This window comes from Salvelinus namaycush, chromosome 19 (genome assembly GCF_016432855.1).
Source record: "Salvelinus namaycush isolate Seneca chromosome 19, SaNama_1.0, whole genome shotgun sequence".
NCBI classification, from domain to species: Eukaryota; Metazoa; Chordata; class Actinopteri; order Salmoniformes; family Salmonidae; genus Salvelinus; species Salvelinus namaycush.
The window spans coordinates 3,899,327-3,910,915 of record NC_052325.1 but is presented as its reverse complement, the minus strand read 5'-3'; the positions used below and the strand labels follow the sequence as shown (position 1 = coordinate 3,910,915).

Below are 11,589 nucleotides of genomic sequence, written 5' to 3'. Positions count from 1 at the left end.
ACGTAGCTACGTCTCCTTGTAGGACTACTACCTCGGGCTTGGATTTTCTCTTCTTTCCTGTCCCCCTTCTTTCCACGCATAACGTCATCTGCCGAAGCTCCTTATATAGGGGACAGTCTCTCCCGATCAATAATGGTACCTTCAGCTGGGGCACTTTCCCTGCCCTGACTGTACACCTTCCTTTTGGAGTGAGAATCGGCAGATTCACAGTGGGGTAATAGTGGGTGTCTCCATGGATACAGGATACGGCTACTTTGTCTGGTAGCAGTGTTGCGGAGGTCACCAGCCGCTCCTCTACTAACGTAACCATACTTCCCGAGTCGAGAATGGCTACCACATCTTGTCCTTCGACTCGAACTGGAATCTCTGGGGCTGGAGCTATCTCTGCTAACCAACAGTGTTGATCCTGCCCCCTCAAATCGAGATGTGTGGGGGTGGGCAGTGATGACTCTGTGACCATGGGCTCGTCCTTGCTAGGACATTGTGGGGCATAATGGTTGGGAGACTGACATTTATAACACCGACCCTGCTGTGTGGGGGATGACTTCTCCCACCTCCGGAGGGGGTTTGGACGTTTCGGTGGCGGACGCGCCGGGGTGAGTCGGGGTACGGGATTGGAAGAATCCTTCCGTTCCTCCTTGTCATTTTTTAACAACTCCCCTGTAGACCGATATGTTTCCACCGCCTGTGCTATGTCGTCGGCTGACAACGGGTTGGTTTGCCCCACAACCCTTTTTAAGTCACTGGGTAATTCCCTCAATATCTTGTCCACTACAAGAGTCTCTATCACCTGTCCTACTCCCTTTTCAGGTTCTAGCCACTGTTTCGTCAGTCGTATTAATGCAAAAATCTGGGAACGGACGGGTTTGTCAGCTGTGTAGGTCCATTGATGGAACTTTACGGCCCTATCTCTGGCAGTCAGCTGGTACCGGGATAGGATCTCAGTTTTTAGTCGCCCATAGACTGCAGCTTCGCGGGCATCCAGGTCAAAATAGGCTTCCTGAGCCACCCCGGTCAAAAGAGGGGCTAATGCGCTCGCCCATTCTGTGGGCGGCCACTCTTCCAAGGTGGCCGTCCTTTCGAAGGTCATGAGGAAGGCCTCAATATCATCCTCCTTGGAGAGACGAGGTAAGATGGCGTGAGCAGCCGCTCTTGGCTTAACTCTAGGTTCTTCTCGCCGGCTCAGCTGTTGTTGCAGGAGTTCTATGGTTGTATGCTGTGCCGTGATCAATTGTTGTAGTAGGGCGTTATCCATCGTACTTGAATGGTTCCTCCTGGTCTACTGGAAGAATCTTGAATTACTCACTTATCCTTGTGTCACTCGTCCACCTAATGCCCACATTCTCCACCAATGTGAGCGGACCAAGTAATTGGGCGTCACTCTAAAGCGGGAAGGTGGAACAAACGAGTCAGGAGTAGGTTTTCTTGATTGAACAAAGTTCTATATTGAGGGCATTTGGACAACACAAACACTCCAACAGAATCAATGAAACTCTCCAAAGGAAAAAACATATATCTTCTTCTCCAGAGCAAAACAGGAACACAATACGATTGTCTTTAAATTACCACAAAAAGTCACGACATTGTCACCGTCTTAATGGTTCTTCCTAGATAGCTCCTCTGTCTCGGTGGCCATCTTCCAGAGATAGTTCCCCCCCTTGCTGGTTCCATACTCTCTCTTATAGGGGAAGGAGAATATCTCATTAGTTGTGTCAGCTGTGCTTAATTGCCTCTGGTTCACCTGTCTCCCATGCCTTGTTGGGCTACCATCCGTGAGCCCAGCCTGCCCTCTGGTGGTCCTTCCACATTAAATTCACACAGGACACCGGATAAGACAGGAGAAATACTCCAGATATAACAGACTGACCCTAGCCCCCCGAAACATAAACTATTGCAGCATAAATACTGGAGGCTGAGACAGGAGGGGTCGGGAGACACTGTGGCCATGTCCGACGATACCCCCGGACAGGGCCAAACAGGCAGGATATAACCCCACCCACTTTGCCAAAGCACAGCCCCCACACCACTAGAGGGATATCTTCAACCACCAACCTACTACCCTGAGACAAGGCCGAGTATAGCCCATGAAGATCTCCCCCACGGCACGAACCCGAGGGGGGCGCCAACCCGGACAGAAAGATCCCATCAGTGACTCAACCCACTCAAGGGATGCCCCCTCCTAGGGGCGGCATGGAAGAGCACCAGTAAGCCAGTGACTCAGCCCCTGTAATAGGGTTAGAGGCAGAGAATCCCAGTTGAGAGAGGGGAACTGGCTAGGCAGAGACAGCAAGGGTGGTTCGTCGCTCCAGTGCCTTTCCGTTCACCTTCACACCGCTGGGCCAGACTACACTCAATCATAGTACCTACTGAAGAGATGAGTCTTCAATAAAGACTTAAAGGTCGAGACCGAGTCTGCGTCTCTCACATGGGTAGGCAGACCATTCCATAAAAATGGAGCTCTATATGAGAAAGCACTGCCTCCAGCTGTTTGCTTAGAAATTCTAGGGACAGTAAGGAGGCCTGCGTTTTGTGACCATAGCGTACGTGTAGGTATGTACGGCAGGACCAAATCAGAAAGATAGGTAGGAGCAAGCCCATGTAGTGCTTTGTAGATTAGCAGTAAAACCTTGAAATCAGCCCTAGCCTTAACAGGAAGCCAGTGTTAAGAGGCTAGCACTGGAGTAATACGATGACATTTTTGGGTTCTAACCCTACCCCTAACCCTAACCTTAATATAACTCCTTAACTTAACTTAACCGTAACCTTAACCCTAACCCCTAGCCTAGCGAACATTAGCCAGCTAGCTTACGTTAGCCACCTAGCTAGAATTCGTAACTTATTGCACACTTATTGCACATTTTGCAAATTCATAACATATAATACAAATTGTAATTCTTAACATATCATACGAAATGGGTGATGGACATCCACAAATTAATACATAGGGTGATGGACATCCACAAATTAATACATACCATATGAAATGTAACATATACTAAATGGAGTGTCTTGGGTTTACATACAGAATAATACGAAATGCTCTGAGACCAGGTTGATTGACACCATATAGATTCTACAGACCCTACTGAGTACTCCCCATCCCACTTTTACATCGGCACAAATAATAGTATTTTCTCTATAAGCCAATATGTAATGCATATACAGTGATTTGTGTAAGAATATGAATATGATATATTACTATTAGAATGAAAGGCTTGTAGGAAAACTAACAACGTTGCTCTAACAAATAGAATAACTCCTCTGTGCTTGGAATGGAATCCCTTATGCTAGCTAGACCTTTATCGTGTTCCATTACATTACACATAAGAGTCATTGGTTGGATGCGTCTTCTGTATGGGGAGTCTTGTTAAGAGCCTCAATGCTCGGTCTGAACGGTCTGAGCATACGGACCTTATCTTTCATATCAGTGAGAAATATATTTTTTAAATCAAAAGGATAAATTGATACACACTTTTATAGGGTTAGGGTTCCCACTCTCCCATATTTCCATGTTACAGCACTTGTTTACAGAAAACAGATGGAAGACAGAGTGGACTACCTGTGCTAATTAGCTATCTGCGTCTCCTAACACCTGTGTAAACGGAAGACGGAAGTCACAAAGGTGTTGTCATTGAAAACCGAGGACCGAGTTTTGGAAACCCTGCTCTAAAAGATACCTCTTCTTCTCTGGTCGTCATTCAGATCAGACCCTCGTAGACTAATCTAGTCTCCCTCTAGTTTTAATCATGGAGCAGACCTATTTGGACATGCTACTGTTGGAATAGCAGCAGTAATATCAGTGTCATAAGACCTGGGAAAGAAGTGGCTGGCTGGCTGGCTGTCTGGAATGTTGGAGTTTGCTGCATGAGAGACAGGCTGGTTTTGTTTCAGCATCCCCAGCAGCTGTGTGTGTGGGTGTGTGTGCCCATCACTTGTCACCACAGCCCATGCAGACAGTGGATCAGTGTTACCTGATAGCCCCAGACCAGCCAGCACCTGGCCTCTCTGCCCGGCTCCAATATATGTATCTGAGTTATAGGCTCCCGTGTAACCACTCATGTCCATAAAATACATTCATATAGACTAGAGAGTAAGAAATACATATTATATTTCATAGCTGCACTGTAGAGAAATATGAATGAAGCATTTGTCAATTGCTCCAACCATTTCCCCTACACATTCCTGTAGTATTGGTGTCTGGTGAGTGGCATCCATTCAAACAGGAGATGATTGACTCTTTTTAACTGTATCCCCCAGTGAAAGCCTTGTGTGCATTCTCCTCAGAGTTTAAGTGTGAGAGGGATGCGTTAGCGGACGTGATAGAAGAGCTAAAGCGGAGCGATGTGTTTGGATATCAGTGGAGGGGACTGAGCATGTGCAGAAACAGCTTCACAGGAGCACAGCTGCTTGGCTGGCTGCAGGAAGATGGGGGCATGGGTAAGTCCTCCTGCAGTCATGGAATGAAAATGAGTAAACAGACATTCCTAGATTCTACACACAGATTCTAATTCTATGATTCTTACTCTATGGTTCAAATTCTCAGACTCTGGCAGAGAGAACTAAGGTGTGTGAGACTGGGCAGGTGTTACTGGACAAGAAGTACATGGTGGGCATGGCCAAGGCAGGGCAGGGGTTTGGAGTGAGTGACAGGCTGTACAGGCTGATGGAACATGACCCTCACTCAGCCCTGAATGCAGGACAGACTGCTGCATGCTCCCCTTTAAAGGGTAGGTAGGACTCCCTCTTGAGAGTCTGGTTGTCCTCGAGGTTTCTTCCTACTAGGGAGCTTTTCCTTGGCACTGCCGCTTGTGCTTGCTCTTAGGTTGTTTAGGCACTTTCAGATAAATCCCACTTGGAGCTTCTCTTTTTGCCAGTTATACACACAAGTGTGTGTGTGTGTGTGTGTGTGTGTGTGTGTGTGTGTGTGTGTGTGTGTGTGTGTGTGTGTGTGTGTGTGTGTGTGTGTGTGTGTGTGTGTGTCTCTGGCATTGCATGAGTGTGGCATTTCTGCATGCCTCTTGTCTTGCATTAGAAAATAACTTTTGGAACAGATTGTCTTTCCTAGTTAGGACACGTGCTCATTATCTTTTTTTATTTTTATTATTAATGATAGAAATACAATTCCATACACACAAAAGCTTATTTCTGTCAAATGTTGTGCACAAATGTGTTTACATCCCTGTTAGTGAGCATTTATCCTTTGCCAAGATAATCCATCCACCTGACAGGTGTGGCAAATCAAGAAGCTGATAAAACAGCATGATCATTACACATTTGCACCTTGGGCTGGGGACAATAAAAGGCTATTCTAAAATGTGCCGTTTTGTCACACAAAACAATGCCACAGATGTCTCAAGTGTTGATGGAGTGTGCAATTGGCATGCTGAATGCAGGAATATTCACCAGAACTGTTGCCAGAGAATTGAATGTTAATTTCTCTACCACAAGCCGCTTCCAACGTCATTTCAGAGAATTTGGAAGTACGTCCAACCGCCTCACAACCGCAGACCACGTGCAGGCGTTGTGTGGGAGAGCGGTTTGCTGATGTCAACTTTGTGAACAGAGTGCCCCATGGTGGCGGTGGGGTTATGGTATGGGCAGACATAAACTATACACAACGAACACAATTTAATTTTATCGATGGCAATTTGAATGCACAGAGATACCTTGACGAGATCCTGGAGGCTCATTGTCGTGCCATTCATCTGCCGCCGGCACCTAATATTTCAGCATGATAATGCATGGCCCCATGTCGCAAGGATCTGTACACAATTCCTGGAAGCTGAAAATGTACCAGTTCTTCCATGTCCTGCATACTCACCAGATATGTCACCCATTGAGCATGTTTGGGATGCTCTGGATTGACGTGTACGACAGCATGTTCCAGTTCCCGCCAATATCCAGCAACTTTGCACAGCCATTGAAAATGAGTGGGACAACGTTCCACAGGCCACAATCAACAGCCTGATCAACTCTATGAGGCAAATGGTGGTCACATGAGGCAAATGGTGGTCACACCAGATACTGACTGGTCTTCTGATCCATGCCCCTATCTGTGACCAACATGTACATCTGTATTCCCAGTCATGTGAAATCCATAGATTAGGGCCTAATGAATTTATTTAAATTGACAGATTTCCTTATATGAACTGTAACTCAGTAAAATCTTTGAAGTTGTTGCATGTTGCATTTCTATTTTTATTCAATATAGATATGTCTCTTCTTTCTCTCTCTCAACTGCTGAGTTGTCTGCCATTCTGAGGGATAAGTTCCTGAAGTTTTCAAAGTGTCTCTCTGCTGACGGAAAGGTAACAGCCACACTGAACAAACTGAACCCTCCAGTACAACACATTTATTATGAGATGACAGTTTTACTCTAATAGGTGTATGTCCGTTCAGTGTGTGGACTACAAGGCCATGTCCCTGAGCCCAGTGTTTGAGTGCTACTGTGAGCTGGCTGTTCAGCTACAGAGGGTAGAGCTGCTATCTCTGACCAGAGAGGAGAAACTAGCCTTCTTCATCAACACCTACAATGCTCTGGTCATCCACGGACACCTCCGGCTGGGAGCCCCAACCAACATGTGGCAGAGATCCAGGGTAAGAGAACCATCTAGGATTGTGTGAAAGACAACAATGACATTTATTTGTTCCTGTGTGTTGTTTGTAGTTCTTTATCTGCGTGAGCTGCCTGATCGGGGGAGAGGTGTTCACGCTGCAGGACATAGAGAACGGAGTTTTGAGGGGGAACAGAAATGGCGTCGCACAGCTTCTCAGGCCCTTCTCTAAGACTGACCCTCGCTTACAGGTACACTACTCATCTGGACAGAATAAACTGCTCAACTCATTATCATTCCTCTGGCTCCATTTATTTCTCTGATTTACTGGTGAAATGTGTTTTTCTAGGAACAATCTGTGGCAGTGGTTGCATTGGTGATTGTGGTTGTTTTCTGCTTGTCCACTTGGTGGCTCTCCCAGACGCTGAGCCTCTAATCCATTTTGCTCTGAATTGTGAAGCTACGGACTGTCCAACCATCAAAACATAGACTCCACAGGTAACACACTGGTAACACATTGGGGTTTTACACTGCAAATACTGTACATGTAGTGGCACAGATGAATTTGTTTTAAAGACCAGGGTCAGTATTTTCTGAGAAGGGAGTTGTGTGAGTAAAGCCACATGGTGTCCTCTATGACAAATCAGGACATCGATAGTCAGCTGCGCACGGCGGCCGAGGCCTTTCTGGAGATCGATGACGGCTGTGTGGTGGATTCTGGGAAGTGAGAGGTTAGTCTCAGACAGATCTTTAAGTGGTACAAGGCAGACTTTGGAGACACGGATGAGAAGGCACCTCAACACTGACCTTTCACCTTTAACTGGACAGTCTCTTAAATCTCCTGTCCTAACCCAGCCTTGCCCCGTCTCTCCTTCAGCTGTCGAACTGGATCCTGGAGCACATGGGGAGTCTTCCAAGAGGTTCAGCCTTCAGAGTGTCTTCTCCTGGGAAGATCAAAGTCACCTACTGTACCTGTCCTAAAACTGGAGCACCAACAGCTTTCACTAAAGCAGAGAAACAAGCCATAGAAACACACAGCAACACAGAAAAACACAAAGTTTAGCCTGCAGACACTTCTATCCTCAGTAAAGTGATCTGTCTGTCTAACCCTAATCCTTTCTTCCTGTTTCTCCCCCTCTGCACTTCTACACTATGTGAACCTACAGTGCATTCTGAAAGTATTCAGACCCCTTGACTTTTTCCACATTTTGTTACGTTACAGCCTTATTCTAAAATTGATTTATAAACATTTTGTGGCATCATAATCAACACATAATACCCCATAATGACAAAGCTAAAACAGGTTTTTAGACATTTTTACAAAGTTATAAAAAATATTACATTTACATAAGTATTCAGACCCTTTACTCAGTACTTTGTTGAAGCACCTTTGGCAGCGAATACAGCCTCGAGTATTCTTTGGTATGACTCTACAAGCTTGGCACACTTGTATTTGGGGAGTTTCTGTCACGTTCCTGACCTGTTTTCCTTTGTCTTGTATTTATTTTAGTTGGTCAGGGCGTGAGTTGGGTGGGTTTGTCTATGGTTGATTTTCTATGTTGGGATTTTTGTGTTCGGCCTGGTATGATTCTCAATCAGAGGCAGCTGTCAATCGTTGTCCCTGATTGAGAATCATACTTAGGCAGCCTGGGTTTCACGTGTGTTTTGTGGGTGTTTGTTTCCGTGTTTGTGTTTTTCACCACACGGTACTGTATCTGTTTTCTGCACTTCGTTTATTTGTTTTGTATTTTCAGTGTTCAGTTTTTCCGTTATAATAAATCATTCATCATGAACACTAACCACTCCGCGTATTGGTCCGATCCTTCTCGCCTCTCCTCGTCCGAGGAGGAGGAATATGACGACTACCGTTACAGTTTCTCCCATTCTTCTCTGCAGATCCTCTCAAACTCTGTTAGGGTGGATGGGGAACGTCACTGCACAGCTATTAACAAGTCTCTCCAATGTTGTGAGTGACTACCATTAATGTGATGACGGCTATTTTATCAAATCAATTAACTATGTTTAATTATTATGTGATTAAATTTATCATGTAACAATTAACTCATTAGTAACTTGGGACACCACGGAAAAAGGTTGTTTAATGAGTTACCGTTTCCTGAATTAACTCAAGAATATATCGTTATCATACCAGTCATCCATTAATAATTATTACCTCATATCAGTCTCATTCTGAAAGTCGTTGACTTCAAAAATGTGCACGAACCCTAGTCTAAATGATGATTCAGCGATGCACAAATTGGCTTAATTATTTATTTACTAACTAACTAAATAATCACACAGAAATACATAAACACACACAGCATAGGTTGAATTGATTACTAACATAATGCAATGAAAAATCCCTAGTGGACTAACCCGATATGATGGCTTGTTACACAATGAAAGGGGTAGGGAGAGAAAGAGCGGGAGAGACAAAGAGAGTGGGCTGGTACATACATGTGGAAGCTATGCTCATGAAGAATGAATACTTTGCACATGAACGACCGCTCATTCGAAAAGAAATGCAACATATATTTACACTTGTATTTCTTTGTCATCTCTCTGTTGAAACCACTCGGCCGGCTTTTGCGAGGATTTTGATTTAAATCTCTGGTTGTGTAAGTCTCTGGTTGTCCACCAGAGGTCACAATGTCCTCAGTTGTAGTAGGCTTCTTTGTCTTCGAGTGTTCGTTAGACTGAACACATCACAGGTACACACGCGGTGGTCTTGGTTGAGTTTACTAGAGTAAAGTACTTAAACAGCTGCAGACTGAATGTTCCGATGTAGTCTTTATCTTCTTCACTCGAGAGTTTGAGTATTACCATTTTCTGGTCTGGTAGTTTTAAACCATTTCAGCGTATTCAGCTCGCGCTGCACGTATACCAGTCTTGTAGTTTTAACCTTTCTAGCCCAGGGGTTCCGCTAGCGGAACACCGACAGCATTCCGCTGAAAAGGCAGCGCGCGAAATTCAAAAAGATTTTTTTGAAATATGTAACTTTCACACATTAACAAGTGCAATACAGCAAATGAAAGATAAACATCTTGTTAATCTACCCATGGTGTCCGATTTCAAAAATGATTTACAGCGAAAGCACAACATATGATTATGTTAGGTCAGAGCCAAGTCACAAACACACACACAGCCATTTTTTCAGCCAAGGATAGGAGTCACAAAAAGCAGAAATATACATAAAATGAATCACTAACCTTTGATGATCTTCATCAGATGACACTCATAGGACATCATGTTACACAATACATGTATGTTTTGTTCGATAATGTGCATATTTATATCAAAACATCTCAGTTTACATTGGCGCGCTACGTGCAGTAATGTTTTGATTCCAAAACATCCGGTGATTTTGCAGAAATACTCATAATAAACATTGATAAAAGATGCAAGTGTTATTCACAGAATTAAAGATAAACTTATCCTCTATGCAACCGCTGTGTCAGATTTCAAAAAAACTTTACGGAAAAAGAATAATCTGAGAACGGCGCTCAGAACCCAAAATAGCCAAAGAAATAGCCGCCATTTTGGCGTCAACAGAAGCTACAAAAAACACTATAAATATTCACTTACCTTTGATGATCTTCATCAGAAGGCAGTCCCAGGAATCCCAGTTCGACAATAAATGACTGATTTGTTCCATAAAGTTCCATAAAGCCCATCATTTAGCCACTTGTTGTTAGCATGTTCAGCCCAGTAATCCATCTTCATGAAGCACGAGAACTTCCTCCAGACAAAAAGTTCCGTTACAGGTCATAGAAACAAGTCAAATGATGTATGCAATCCATATTTAGGATGTTTACATTCCCAGTGGGTCAGAAGTTTACATACCCTCAATTAGTATTTGGTAGCATTGCCTTTAAATTGTTTAACTTGTGTCAAACGTTTCGGGTAGCCTTCCACAAGCTTCCCACAATAAGTTGGGTGAATTTTGGCCCACTCCTCCTGACAGAGCTGGTGTAACTGGGTCAGGTTTGTAGGCCTCCTTGCTCGCACACACTTTTTCAGTTCTGCCCACACATTTTCTATGGGATTGAAGTCAGGGCTTTGTGATGGACACTCCAATACCTTGACTTTGTTGTCCTGAATCCATTTTGCCACAACTTTAGAAGTATGCTTGGGGTCATTGTCCATTTGGAAGACTCATTTGCGACCAAGCTTTAACTTCCTGACTGATGTCTTGAGATGTTGTTTCAATATATCCACATAATTTTCCTCCATCATGATGCCATCTATTTTGTGAAGTGCACCAGTCCCTCCTGCAGCAAAGCACCCCCACAACATTATGCTGCCACCCCCGTGCTTCACGGTTGGGATGGTGTTCTTCGGCTTGCAAGCCTCCCCCTTTTTCCTCCAAACATAACGATGGTCATTATGGCCAAACAGTTCTATTTTTGTTTCATCAGACCAGAGGACATTTCTCCAAAAAGTGCGATCTTTGTCCCCATGTGCAGTTGCAAACCGTAGTCTGGATTTTTTTATGGCGGTTTTGGAGCAGTGGCTTCTTCCTTGCTGAGCGTCCTTTCAGGTTAAGTCGATATAGGAGTCGTTTTACTGTGGATATAGATACTTTTGTACCTGTTTCCTCCAGCATCTTCACAAGGTCCTTAGCTGTTGTTCTTGGATTGATTAGCACTTTTCGCACCAATGTACGTTCATCTCTAGGAGACAGAACGCGTCTCCTTCCTGAGTGGTATGATGGCTGCGTGGTCCCGTGGTGTTTATACTTGAGTACTATTGTTTGTACAGATGAACATGGTACCTTCAGGTGTTTGGAAATTGCTCCCAAGGATGAACCAGACTTGTGGAGGTCAACAAATCTTTTTCTGAGGTCTTGGCTGATTTCCTTTGATTTTCCCATGATGTCAAGCAAAGAGGCACTGAATTTGACGGTAGGCCTTGAAATACATCCACAGGTACACCTCCAATTGACTCAAATGCTGTCAATTTGCCTATCAGAAGCTTCTAAAGCCATGACATAATTTTCTTGAATTTTCAAAGCTGTTTAACTTCTCTGGGATAG

The 11,589-nt window shown here is 44.3% G+C and overlaps 1 pseudogene; it reads left to right on the top strand.

Moving 5' to 3' along the window:
* The first annotated feature begins 1,088 nt into the window (after positions 1-1,088).
* LOC120064525 lies at positions 1,089-7,562 on the top strand (annotated as a pseudogene).
* The last annotated feature ends 4,027 nt before the right edge of the window (positions 7,563-11,589 follow it).